At 34.3% G+C, this 12105-nt stretch overlaps 1 long non-coding RNA gene across 4 annotated transcripts in view; it reads left to right on the top strand.

Annotated features, from left to right (window-relative positions):
- The window catches only part of LOC149786723 (uncharacterized), a 71198-nt gene that overhangs the window by 51834 nt on the left and 7259 nt on the right, over positions 1-12105 (top strand). For 2 of the 4 annotated variants that reach the window (XR_016425019.1, XR_016425020.1), the window contains exons 2-3: positions 322-415; positions 8392-8522. This is a non-coding gene — a long non-coding RNA (uncharacterized LOC149786723). Of the gene's footprint in view, positions 1-321; positions 416-6530; positions 6823-8391; positions 8523-12105 lie in introns of those variants that run through there. The other 2 variants (XR_016425017.1, XR_016425018.1) reach the window with 2 other exon arrangements.

Raw genomic sequence — 12105 nt, 5'->3', positions numbered from 1 at the left:
TAAGAGGATGGTGGAAGAAGTTAAGAAGTTAAAAGAAGAAGAAGAAGAGGAAAAAACCCAAAGGCCCTTTTCAGGGCCAGCCATATTTCTCGAAAAGAGATAGCCTTTCCATTGCCTACCCGTTTTTTTAAAATTTAAAAAAAAAATCCCATGTTAAATTCCCCTTGTACGTATATGTTCCCACGATTTTTCGCCATGTTAAATTTCCATTGTACGTATGTTCCCAAGGGGGTCTGTAATGCTAATTTCCATTGTACGTATAGTATCCCCATTCACTACTTATATATATATATATATATATATATATGACCATTGTTGCAGTCCTACTCAGTTTGGAGATCATACGTTGTCCATTATCCAAAAGTATTGCATTTCGTATACACTGGAACCAGTTGACCAGGGTTGCAAACGAAGGGTAAGTATTCTTAAATGCTCAAGTTGTCTCGTCGAATATTGGCAGGGACCTTAAACCAAGCTTTTTAACCTCGTACGCTAAATTCTCTAAACGTGCATACAATATGACAAGGCATCATCAGCTGATTCCCATGAACCCGTGTGGTTACATATTGATATGTTATGCGCAAATGAGCATTCTGTTTGAAAGTGATTCTGGTTACATTCTGAATTAATATACTGTTTCTTGCATAAATTATTGACGGAAATATTTATTTAATTTTCAAGAGACAGTGTTAATCTAAGTTTGATTAATCTAACATCACATACTATAAGAAAGTTTATAAGGCTGGGAACTCGGTATCCGTTGCATTTGCTCCAGTAAATATTCTTATTATATGCTCATTTTTTCCCCCGTTAACTTTACATTGTCAGATTCGTGCAGTATTACCCGATATTGAATCTGTGCGACAATACACATATAGCATTCACGTACATACAGGAACTACTTTCTATTGTAAACAAACAAAGGACGCAGACGCCAGCACTTTTGATTTGTACACAAATCATGTACACTCGCGCAAGAGGCTCTTTACGTTGTGGTTGTTTAAATTTGTTTCTGAATGAACTAAAACAGATGTTTCGCGGACTGCCACATACCAGCTGCTTTGGCACATTCCGCGTTGATACAATGTTACGGATTTAGGGGGGACCCAAGTGGCCGAGTGGTCTAAAGCGCTCTCCGTTACGGATCACTGCCATCTCACCTGTCTGCGTGGGTTTGAGTCTCAGATTCGGCCAATGTGGGTATGTGAGAAAGCTTGCCAGTAGCTTCTCGAGGGTCGGTGGTTCTTTCCGGGGATTTCCCGGGTTCTTCCTCCACCAGTAATACTGGCCCCCATGTATAGCCTATCGTGTGCTGAAAAATGGCGTTAAACCCTACAACAACAACAACAATGGATTTAGGCTAGCTACAGTATATAACAGACGCAAGATAAGGTCCTTACAAATAACATACAAGTGACAAGTCATATACTCTCTTCTTTAGCTGGTGATAAGAATGGCAAAATAAAATATACTTACAATTTTACATCCTGAATTTCCTCAAAATGTATTTTCTTAATTCTGCAAATCCGAATTACATGAGCCGTGTCATAGGTTTTCAATCTGGATTACACATTTCGAAATTGTGCTGTAATTTCGAAGATAAGTTCAGTTGCATCCTCCTTACTGCACTCAAAATGAAATAAGCATTAAATTCCATAGTGTCTTTTTGATAATTGCAATTGAAAGACTTCATATTTTTGCCACATTATGATTTAAAACAATCAATGACAGAAACAGAAACACATTTGCAGATGTCAACACGCTTCTCCCTAGCTTCTTCAATCTCATGTATTTCATGTGGAATTGTCACATACAGATCCAGTTCATAATCACCAAATTTCCTAGAATCGAGAAAAATACCAGAATCTATTCATTCCAGATCAAATGGAAAAGTTGTTGCAGTGCACATTCATTCACAATTTGACTCCAAATTTCAATTTTAACTAGACATGCCATTTTCTTTCGAAAGTTATGTCGAGCTCGCGACTAAGTTCAAATTTATCTGGGCGGAGTTATGTGCGCAGTAATAATGTTGATTTTAGTACTAATATTAGTACCCTTACTCCTACCTCGTGGGCAGTTGAGGCTACGACATCGTAGCTATGTTTTGTGTAATGATGAATATGCGCTTGTGTATTTAGTTTGGAATGCGGCATACATTCATTTACATTGTTTCTTGTAGTGTATTTTGTTTATATAATTAAACCTTAGGTAGAATAAAAAATGAGCATATAATAAAAAGGTAACTGCATTTGTATGGGAAAATATGAACTCGTTTTGTCGGAAGGATATACTGCACTACCAAGTTCGTGCAGTATTCCATCCAAAAACTCGTTCATATTTTCCCATACAAATGCAGTAACCTATAATTATTCATGACGTCATTTTTCCAAATGCCAGGCATGTTCTCAAGAATACTACCGTGATATATCTCATCGCACTTGCGCTTGAACTCCCTGGAAATATTTGTGCATGAACAATCTCCATCTACCATCCAATAGATGTCATCTTTGTTATTATATTTAAATGTATCTAGCGTACATTTAATACTTTACTTCCTTCTATATTTTGCGACAATACTTTCTTAGTACATGCTGGCAAATGTTACAAATTTTCGAAATCAGGCGATTCACTGTTCATACTTCTTACAAAAATTTTATTGCATTGGCTTGTGAGTTTATTTAATTCTTCCATTTGTAAAAGTTTTCTCAAACAAATAAAATTATATATCTGTGATAAATTAGGGCTAATTCATAATCGCGTCCTCGATTTATGAAATCATTTGTCCTAACTTTACACAGGTAGCAAAGCTTGTTTTTGGAAAGGGTGAAATTAAGGTTCACCGTGACGTTGAATATATGAATTACAGGCACAGGTGTATGTGAGACGTAATCTGGGTTAGAAGTGTAGCCTAACCTTTATTAGGGTCGTACCTCTTCCTGGACTCATGGTACTACTGCTATTGAAGTATGGGAACCAGTCTAGAAGTGGGTGAACGTAACATATATGGGTATAAAATAGAGTATATATGGGTGTGGCTGTTCAGGATTGGGTGATAACGACAGTAAGATTTTAGTAAAAATAACATTTTGAGAGCTTTCCCTAGTTGTAGCTTAAAGAAAATATAGAGATAATCTTTTATTGTTGGAATTTTACTTCTTTTACAGACCTGAGTTGAAAAACCTATAACTAAAATTATTATCTAGCTCTTCTGAAAGCACCTGTTTCTGCGTAGATCCAGAAATACCGCCGATGATATGGTTTTCTCTGTCATCAAGGATACGTCCATACTGATACAGATTTGATCATGAACATTCACAAATTTAAATTTTTTGAATTTGTAATATCGTGGTGTTTGTTGTTGTTGTTGTAGGATTTAACGCCATTTTTCAACACACGATAGGCTATACATGGCGGCCAGTATTAACGGTGGAGGAAGAACCCAGGAAAACCCCCGGAAAGAATCACCGACCCATGAGAAGCTACAGGCAGGCTTTCTCACATACCCACATTGGCCGAATCTGAGACTCAAACCCACGCAGACATAGGTGAGATGGCAGTGGTCCGTAACGGAGAGCGCTTTAGACCACTCGACGAATCGTGGCCCCATCGTGGTGTTTGAATAGGTTTTGCTATGGGAACTAAATTAGTTCCATGAATCATCCACAGACCCGATACATTGCACGAACCGATTGCGTCTCGATAGTTTACGTTAATTAGTAATGGATATTTTTTTTTTTTTTTTACAGATTCACGATAGGCAAGAGAACATTCTCCATTTTATAAAACGCCTTTTTAGAACTGCTATGTTCATATGGTCATCCGTAAATCCTGTAAAGGATGGCTGACTCTTTTCTACAACTTGTTCTCATTTTGCCAGATTACTGTCCTCTTCCACAGAACAAACAGCACACAATCTGCGAATATGTTACAGGTCCGTCCCCTTGGGTGTTACTTGGGGATCAGATGAGAGCTAGAAACTCTTGAGAGATATGCTGGCAATGGATGATTTTCGTGATATGGGCGGTACTTCGTCATTCTTCTGGTTATTTGGTAGGATCCATCAGATAGATACACCACAAAATTCACGCAAATTTGCTTCAGGTAAGAAAAGTGATTATCTGGACAACATTTTGCATATATTAATAGTTTCCAAGCAGATTTGTTTAAATCTTGGCCAGTAAATTCCACCTGGTCCTACCATGCATATGCAAAGAGTCATCAGTCTCCAAACAGTGCCAATCCAGACAATGTATTTCTTAGTAAATGGATATATTTTCAACTACATCCGGAAAATGAAGAGAAAAAAAACCATTAAAATGCAATCTGTACTTGCATCCATTAGGAGAAGATTTTCACATCAAAAATGGAAAACTATCAATAGATTAATACGCACGGGGATGAAAAAGAAGAATTTAAATACTCACCCATCCATCCATCCACACACTGTTACGTATATTTGATTTAATTTATATTTGAATTAAGTTGTGGGTTTTGGAGTCTTTTTATTTTTATTACATGTCAGTGTAATGTAATTTTGTTTACTAGGAATTTGATATTTTCCAGAAAATTCAGTTTGGCCTGAATTTTTCCTTAGATATCTAATAATGGAAACACTTGTTTATATCTTTGACTTAGTTCCTGGTCTTGATTGAGGGTCAAGTAAACAACATTTTCTCGGAGTAATCTGATTGATTATTATCAAGGACATACAGGAGCTATGTGATTTTTTACATGTAAAACATGATCACGTGATCCTTTATTTCGCAATTAGGCATTTCCGAAATTGCGAAATATTTAGTATTAATAGTGATGTTTAGAGAGAGGTTTTGGGGCTTTTAAACACTTGATGTCAAATTGTTTTCTTCTGTTGTGACCAGTATTGAATTTTTGAGGTTTTGTGTTATTTGTTAAGTTTCTTCAGATTATTTGGACTCTAAAAGATTAATTCGTTTCTCTGGAAATATTATTGTATTCATACAGAATTCTTGAACAAAGACATTTCTTAAAAATTTTATTTGGGATTTCAAAAACCGGATGATTAATTACTGTGCTTCTACAAGGAACTGTAGACTTCAACACAGTACAGGATACATCATACGTCATCGCCTTCCATCTTGGATCCTTCGTCGGGAATCGAACTTGAAATCATTAAAACATTTCATTATTAGGACTTATAACATTTTATTCGTGGATTATTCTTGGATTATTTTTTAAATTTGATTCTTAGTTCATATTTTTTTTTTCTTCCATTTTTACAGAATTTTTCTAGGGAAATAAATTGTTATATTTTTCAAAGCTTGTTGTTTTCACTCTTTCTTGTGTTACTGTTTATTCAAGCCTAAACACCTAACATAAGAACATACATGCACACACACACACACACACACAAACATACATACATACATACATACATACATACATACATGTATGTGCATTAATAGAAAGGGGATCAGTTGGTCATCCGAATCTATTAATATACCAAGGAAACGTGTGTATGTGAGAAAGCTTGCCAGTAGCTTCTCGTGGGTTGGTGGTTCTTTACGGGTTCTTCCTCCACCATTAATACTGACCGCCATGCATAGCCTATCGTGTGCTGAAAAATGGCGTTAAACCCTACAACAACAACAACAATACCAAGGAAACATTAATCACGTGTCCTCCCTGCAACAATAGCACTTGGTTTTGGTTCAAGAAGTCTCTCTCTCTTTATCTCTCTCTCCAAACTGGTACACCTGCATCAGACATTCTAACATTGTCTTTTTCGCATGGTTTTAATTTAGAAATGTGTCTAACGATAAAAATTGAGTACTTATTGTTAGCAAATAAAGTTTCGTTGATTCTCATTTAAAATGGTCATATAAACAAGAACTGAAAGAATTATATATTCCTGTTTCCAATACGCAAGGATGGGTTTAATTAAACAGCATGGATAAAACTACGTTACATTCGTTTAGAAATGTGTGGCATTGCATTGTTTCTTTTCGGCATTTAAAATGTAAGTGGAAAATGTAATTTAACTTACCTGATTAAAAAAGGAAATTATTAAGGACAACCCTTTTGTTGGCAGCTTGACTTTTTTCGTGTTTCTCATAAACCAGCCGCGATATCTGATTTGATATCTCGGGCTAGAATAATAAAAAAACAAAAGTTTCAGATTTAGAAAACTAATTTGCGCTGGCCAATTCATATATAATTACGAATTTTCAAACTAAACAAAAATAAAATCTGAATGTAATTAAAAACAATGTACAAAATAAGCATTTAAATTTTTTAATCTGCAATATTATGAGAAATCTAATCATTAAAGGAAGTATGATTTACTCTTTGCAAATTAATTCAGAGGCCGATTGATACTGGTACGATTTGTTGGCCACATGACAAATACACATTAATAAGAATTAGTTTTCACATAATGAGAATGGCGTCCTAATTAACCTCTAAATCAACATTAATTAACAAGAATGACTTCTTAATGAACCTCTCAATTAATATTTATCTGAATTACAAGTAAAGTGAATTAGGCAAAGAAATTCCTTTATTGAAATGGGTGGAAAACCTAAGAATCCTTAGGAGATTGCTCACATGCGAAATCGTTGGAACCAATAGTATACTAGTATTCAGTAAAATAATTGTAAAATTCCCTCTCATTGGTTGTTTCTCAAAATGCTGCGGGATGCTGAATCTTTAGTACTGAAGAGTACAAAATGTACAAAAGCCATGGTGGGCAAGATGTTTAGTATTTCGTAGACCTAGTAGTTGGCCTAGACGGCGTTGTTTTATAGCTGAAACTGTTATACAAGAGACTTTAAATGCAACGAGGTAGGTAGATTTATATTATATTTATAGTATTCGCATATCCTCCCGTTTGTTTGTAAGCCCTCTGTCCATTTCTGATTTCTAGAATAGTCTATTTCAGTAGTAGCCTCGTCCTACATGCAAGACCTCGACGCTGATATTTATGTTGTAGGCATTATATCACTAAAACAAAAACATGTGCTATGTCTTACATTGTAGAACTAAGTAGAAGCCATGTCATCTGCGTCCAATATTTGCGATGTTTGGTTCTAATATTTCAAGAACAATTTAAACAAATAAATAGAAGGAATTTTTGTATACACGTGTTCAAAGAGATGTAAATCCCTAACTTATGGAATTAAGATTTTCAAAGACAGTAATTTCAATCACAACTGTGCTTGAAAACAGAACCTGGCCCAAGCAAAAACGGCGACAATGTTGCTAAAGAAGCTCCCTTTTGATTAAAAAAGTCAGCAGTGTTGATGACACATCTGGTGGCAATCAGTTTAGAACTCATAAATCAGTGAATGCAATGGCTAAGTTTTGTGCATTTTTGATATCTTTTATTCTTTCAGTTTTTCAAATCAGTAGGGTGATACAAACAAAGGGTAACAGCAGCATAACAGGCAGTCATTTGTATAATGTAATGCACAGGTCAGGGTTATTGTTGCTTACACTCTACTCTTCAAATTATTTGTTTATTTTTATATAGTACATATACTATTCACAGGAAAATTTAGTCTCAGTCTCTGCTCCGTTTTGAGAGAGCATGCCACTAGCTTCCCATTGGTCAGTGGTTTTTCCCAGTGGTTTTCCAGGTTCTTCTTCCACCAGATATATTTACTGTTGTGTAGCATTAAAAATGGCCTTAAGCTAATCCTAACAGTGTAAGACATCAACCCTGATATGTTTTGGGGATTTAGGTTTTACTTACTAAATAACGGTATGTGTAGTGAATTCCAATGTTGACTAACATCAGAACAAGAAGTCAAATTTTCAGGAATATCTCTCTTGTCAGCCCGTCTCAACATTTTTCTACAAATTAAAGTAATAAAGTTTATCAGACTTTACTTACTCTGATGTCTTTTTTCTAATTAATTCAAATTCTCACACAAGCATGTGGACATGTTTTCAAGTTCGTTGGCCTACATTTCAGTTGGCAGTAATGCAATGGAAGTCAGAAATGCCAAAATTGGTTAAAAGGATGAGAAGTATCTTGAATGAAATGAAGCTATCTAAACACTTTCTCAAGTATTAATATATTTTTATTCATTTCATTAGCAAAGTATACTTCAGCTTTATCCAATTTCAGCATTCCCAAAATGAAGTACATACTGTACGTACATCAAGAGTAATATATGCCTAAATACTGTGTTCTCAACGCATTGAACAATTTGTCTCCAGGATTTTAGTCATTTTGATTGTGTAAAATATAAAAATTCACTGCTTATCTATAAATCGGCAGTAGCATGGAATAAATTGATACAAGTTGTACTCTTTAGATTAACCAGCCATGCAACTGTAAGAGTAGAGTGTGTAACTCAAATTTGTATGAAGTTGTTCTGGTGGCAAAATTTATTTTTGTATTTTCAGCACTGCATACCTCTTTTTTGCTTGAGACGACCTGTCAGAGAAACCACCTGGTGTCAGAGCAGATAGGTATATACCACACCCAGATAGGAATACAGAGCTGAAACCACAATGACCACAAACCATAGTAGGAGGTATGGTGTGACCACTCTTTTTATTGTATGCATAATGACGCATTAGAATTTTATTTTACATGTATCAGTTAGTTTCTACCGTGGGTAAAAAGTTGGTTGCATAATGATTGACCTAGTAGTAAACTGAACACCCATTTGTTTCCAAACTATCAATTTTGGCCATTATTTCTTTTTAATTTTGGTTACAATTATTCACAGTGCTACTTTTAATCGATGTAATGATCGAGATTTTGTGATTTAAAGTTTTGTTAGCTTAGCCACAAATGTTTTGTTTTCATTATTTGAAAATATATTGGAAAATGTCTGAGAACATAAAAGTTACTTTAGGAGCACAATGAATTAAATCTTTTAAAGCCCACAATACCCATCTATTGATAATTGTTAAGTTTGGAAACAATTTATTATCCAATAGCTTTTTTTATCTTTAGATTCATTACAAAACAGATACAGAGATGCTTCCAGGGCATCAATCATGCAAAATTTATATGAATTTCCCAAATATTCATGCACAGGAACTCCAACAATTTAAAGTCACTCATAGGAAAATGTACTCTGCACTGTAAACAATTTTTATTTAAAGTACTTCGGGTAAGTCACACTAGTAGAGGTATCGTCGTGTTTTTTGCAGCGTAAGTCTTTTTTTCAGGTAGGCAACTGTTTACATCTGGATTCTTCAGCTTGACATCAATGGTTCTTAAACTAGATTTTATTGGCACATTGTGCCCTGTAGCAAGCATTATGTCATAGTTTAAGCCATGTAAAAAGGAAGTTTTACAAGTGCATTTTAAAAATACAGCCTACCTAGAAAAACCAAAATGGCTAATTCCCTGCTTGGTTCATCTTCTTTTGTTCCACAAATACTGGCCGCTGATACTGATGAAGACAATGATTTCTGTTATTATGAAGTTATCTGATTATTGGAGCTGGGAAAGTTTTAATGGAGATACCAGTGACTGATTTTGAGACCCAAAATGGTGTTAAATACGAGTCTGATGTACATGCTGAATGGACAAAATAGTTTTCCAGTTTCCCCCCCCCCTTCAGCGGTATATCAAAATTTAATGTAAAGCAGACATGATACAAAACCTAATTAAATTACATACAATTTAAAATTGGAGTGCACTTTTCATTTCTTTTCTCAAACAATTTAGCCCTGCTGGATCATGTGCTTCAAAGCTATAAAGCCTTTAAGGGTTAAGATTGGTTGAATAAATAAGACTAAAAAATGATAATAAGAAGTACAGTTATTTGTTTGGTCAAAACACCTCTGTCGGAGCAAGCAAGCTATGGCATTTATGGACCTAAAACCCTAATACAGCATTAAAGAACAGATAAGAAATCTGTCAGTAGTGTGTGTGTGTGTGTGATTTGGATTTTTAATGTAGCTTTAAAAAAAATTGAGTCATATTGCAATGATGCCTGCAGTGTGGCTGTTTATAGTGATGGCTAGCAATTGGGCATCATGCTGCAGACATGTAGCATAATGTCCTAGCCAGTCACATTAACCTGACACCAGGCCAACCAGTCCTAAAAATAACATCTTAATGTTGAGCGCCAAGTGAGGCAGCTGATAGTACCATTTTTGTAAAAATTTGGTATGACTCAGCCAAGGTTCTAACCTACGATGTCCCACATCCAAGGTGATGCTATAACTTCTTAGGCCAAGCAGAGCAGTCTAATCATAGTATTCAGTAAAGTACTAATTTGAGAAAGTGAAACTTTGGCACAGCTAAAAATTCAGTTTTGGAGCAGAAGTATCAAAAAGATAAAAGATAATACCTTTGAGCACTAGAAAATTGTACTTAACTACCATAAAGAACCATTGATCTATATGCTTCTTTAGACATCATACTATGAAAGGAAGGTTCTCAGAGAGGAGTTTCAAAACACAAGTTATATGGGCCAAATAAGGAGTTAATCAATTGGTAATTAAATATAAAGCATAATCGTTGTTAAAAATGGAAAATCACATATTCTAACAGCTACATAAAAATAGAATGTGTTATTTTGAAAAATTATCTTTGTTCTTTTAAATATTTATATTTTTAACAGATGAATTTCCCTAAAATTATATAATCAGTGTACCATTAAAAGATTTGTTGTGAATAATTAGTTAATTACTGGGTGGAGTAACTTAGTCTTTAAACATGCCACAATTTGTATGCAACATGTCATTTTCAATTAAACAGCTTATTTTTTTTCATTTTTCAGTTACTTTGTTTCAAACAGTGATAAAATAGATATAGTCAAGGTTTGTTTTTTACTACATTTTCAGATGCAAATGTCATCATTGCTTGAATATACGTTATGTACAAAGACTGGCATTCTCAATTTTTTTTACCTAAAGACTAACTGATAAACTAATGAATGATTAGTTCTATTGTAGAGAATATAGAATATAATTTCATTTTTTGTGAATTATTAGATTTGATATGAGGACTTTTAATTTTTATTTGAGATCCCACTAACTTGTTGTGCTTCCTGTTCAGATAGAAGTTACATTATGATGAAGTAAACAATATTTTCCCAAATTTGAATTAAGAATATGCGATTTCATTGTGACTTTAAATAAGAAAAAAGCTGTCAACATTGCGTAGAGATTTTTTTACTTATTGATTATGGATTTTTATATTGTTACAGGAGGCATAACTTTTAATGAGATTTTAAAAATAATTTTGGGTTAAGAGTATCAGAGTATTATTATCTTTATTGTTAAGACTCTTTTTCTTCATGATGGGTTTATTGATTTTGCTTTTAAGTCCATACTTGTATGCTTTTACTGAATTGTATATTGATATGGTTTTAACAGCCATTTAACACATTCCTTTTTATATGGACCATTTTGCAAGAGAGGATAAGGAGGAATCTGGGACTTCCTTATTTTTAATAAACATTTTCTATATTAAAATAAAGCTAATAACAGTAAATTTGTAATATACTAGGTTGGAATTAAAGTTTGAACAGAAGGTATATTAAGATAATACTGTTTTTATTAACTTAAAAGAAGAACCAAATTTTAATGCCTTATAGTCTCATGTAGTATAATAATAATAATAATAATAATAATAATGAGGACTTTGTATAGCGCCTAATCTTTAGAAGCTCTAAGCGCTTTACAACATTAGACAACACCTATAAGATAAAAAAAACATATAATGATATGATTACAAAAACAAACACCATGAAATTAGAAAACGTAACAAACATGCTGAGAATATCTAAGGTAGGAAACATTAGGTCTTTAAGTTTGTTCTTGCAGTCGAAGTGAGTTTTGAGAGCACTCTTGAATGGGATCACTGTCTTTGTATCTAAGTTCAGTGGGCAATTCATAACATGTTGCTGGGCCCTGGTATGCAAAAGAACGCTGTCCATATGACTTTGTTTTCATACTTGGAATAATGAGTATACGATTGTCAGAAGAGGAGCGTAAGTATCTTGCTGGTGTCTACACATGGGTGAGGTCAGATAGGTATGTTGGACTAGAGTCCAACAGTGAAATGTAGCACAGAGAACAAATTTTGTATTTGATTCTGGATCAAATGGATAGCCAGTGTAGGGTACAGAGCAGCGGGGAGGTCTGCTC

The sequence above is a fragment of the Sinohyriopsis cumingii genome, chromosome 12 (genome assembly GCF_028554795.1).
Source record: "Sinohyriopsis cumingii isolate HCF-2022 chromosome 12, ASM2855479v2, whole genome shotgun sequence".
Lineage (NCBI taxonomy): Eukaryota > Metazoa > Mollusca > Bivalvia > Unionida > Unionidae > Sinohyriopsis > Sinohyriopsis cumingii.
The sequence above is the reverse complement of the archived record's forward strand: the minus strand, read 5'-3'. Positions and strand labels throughout refer to the sequence as shown.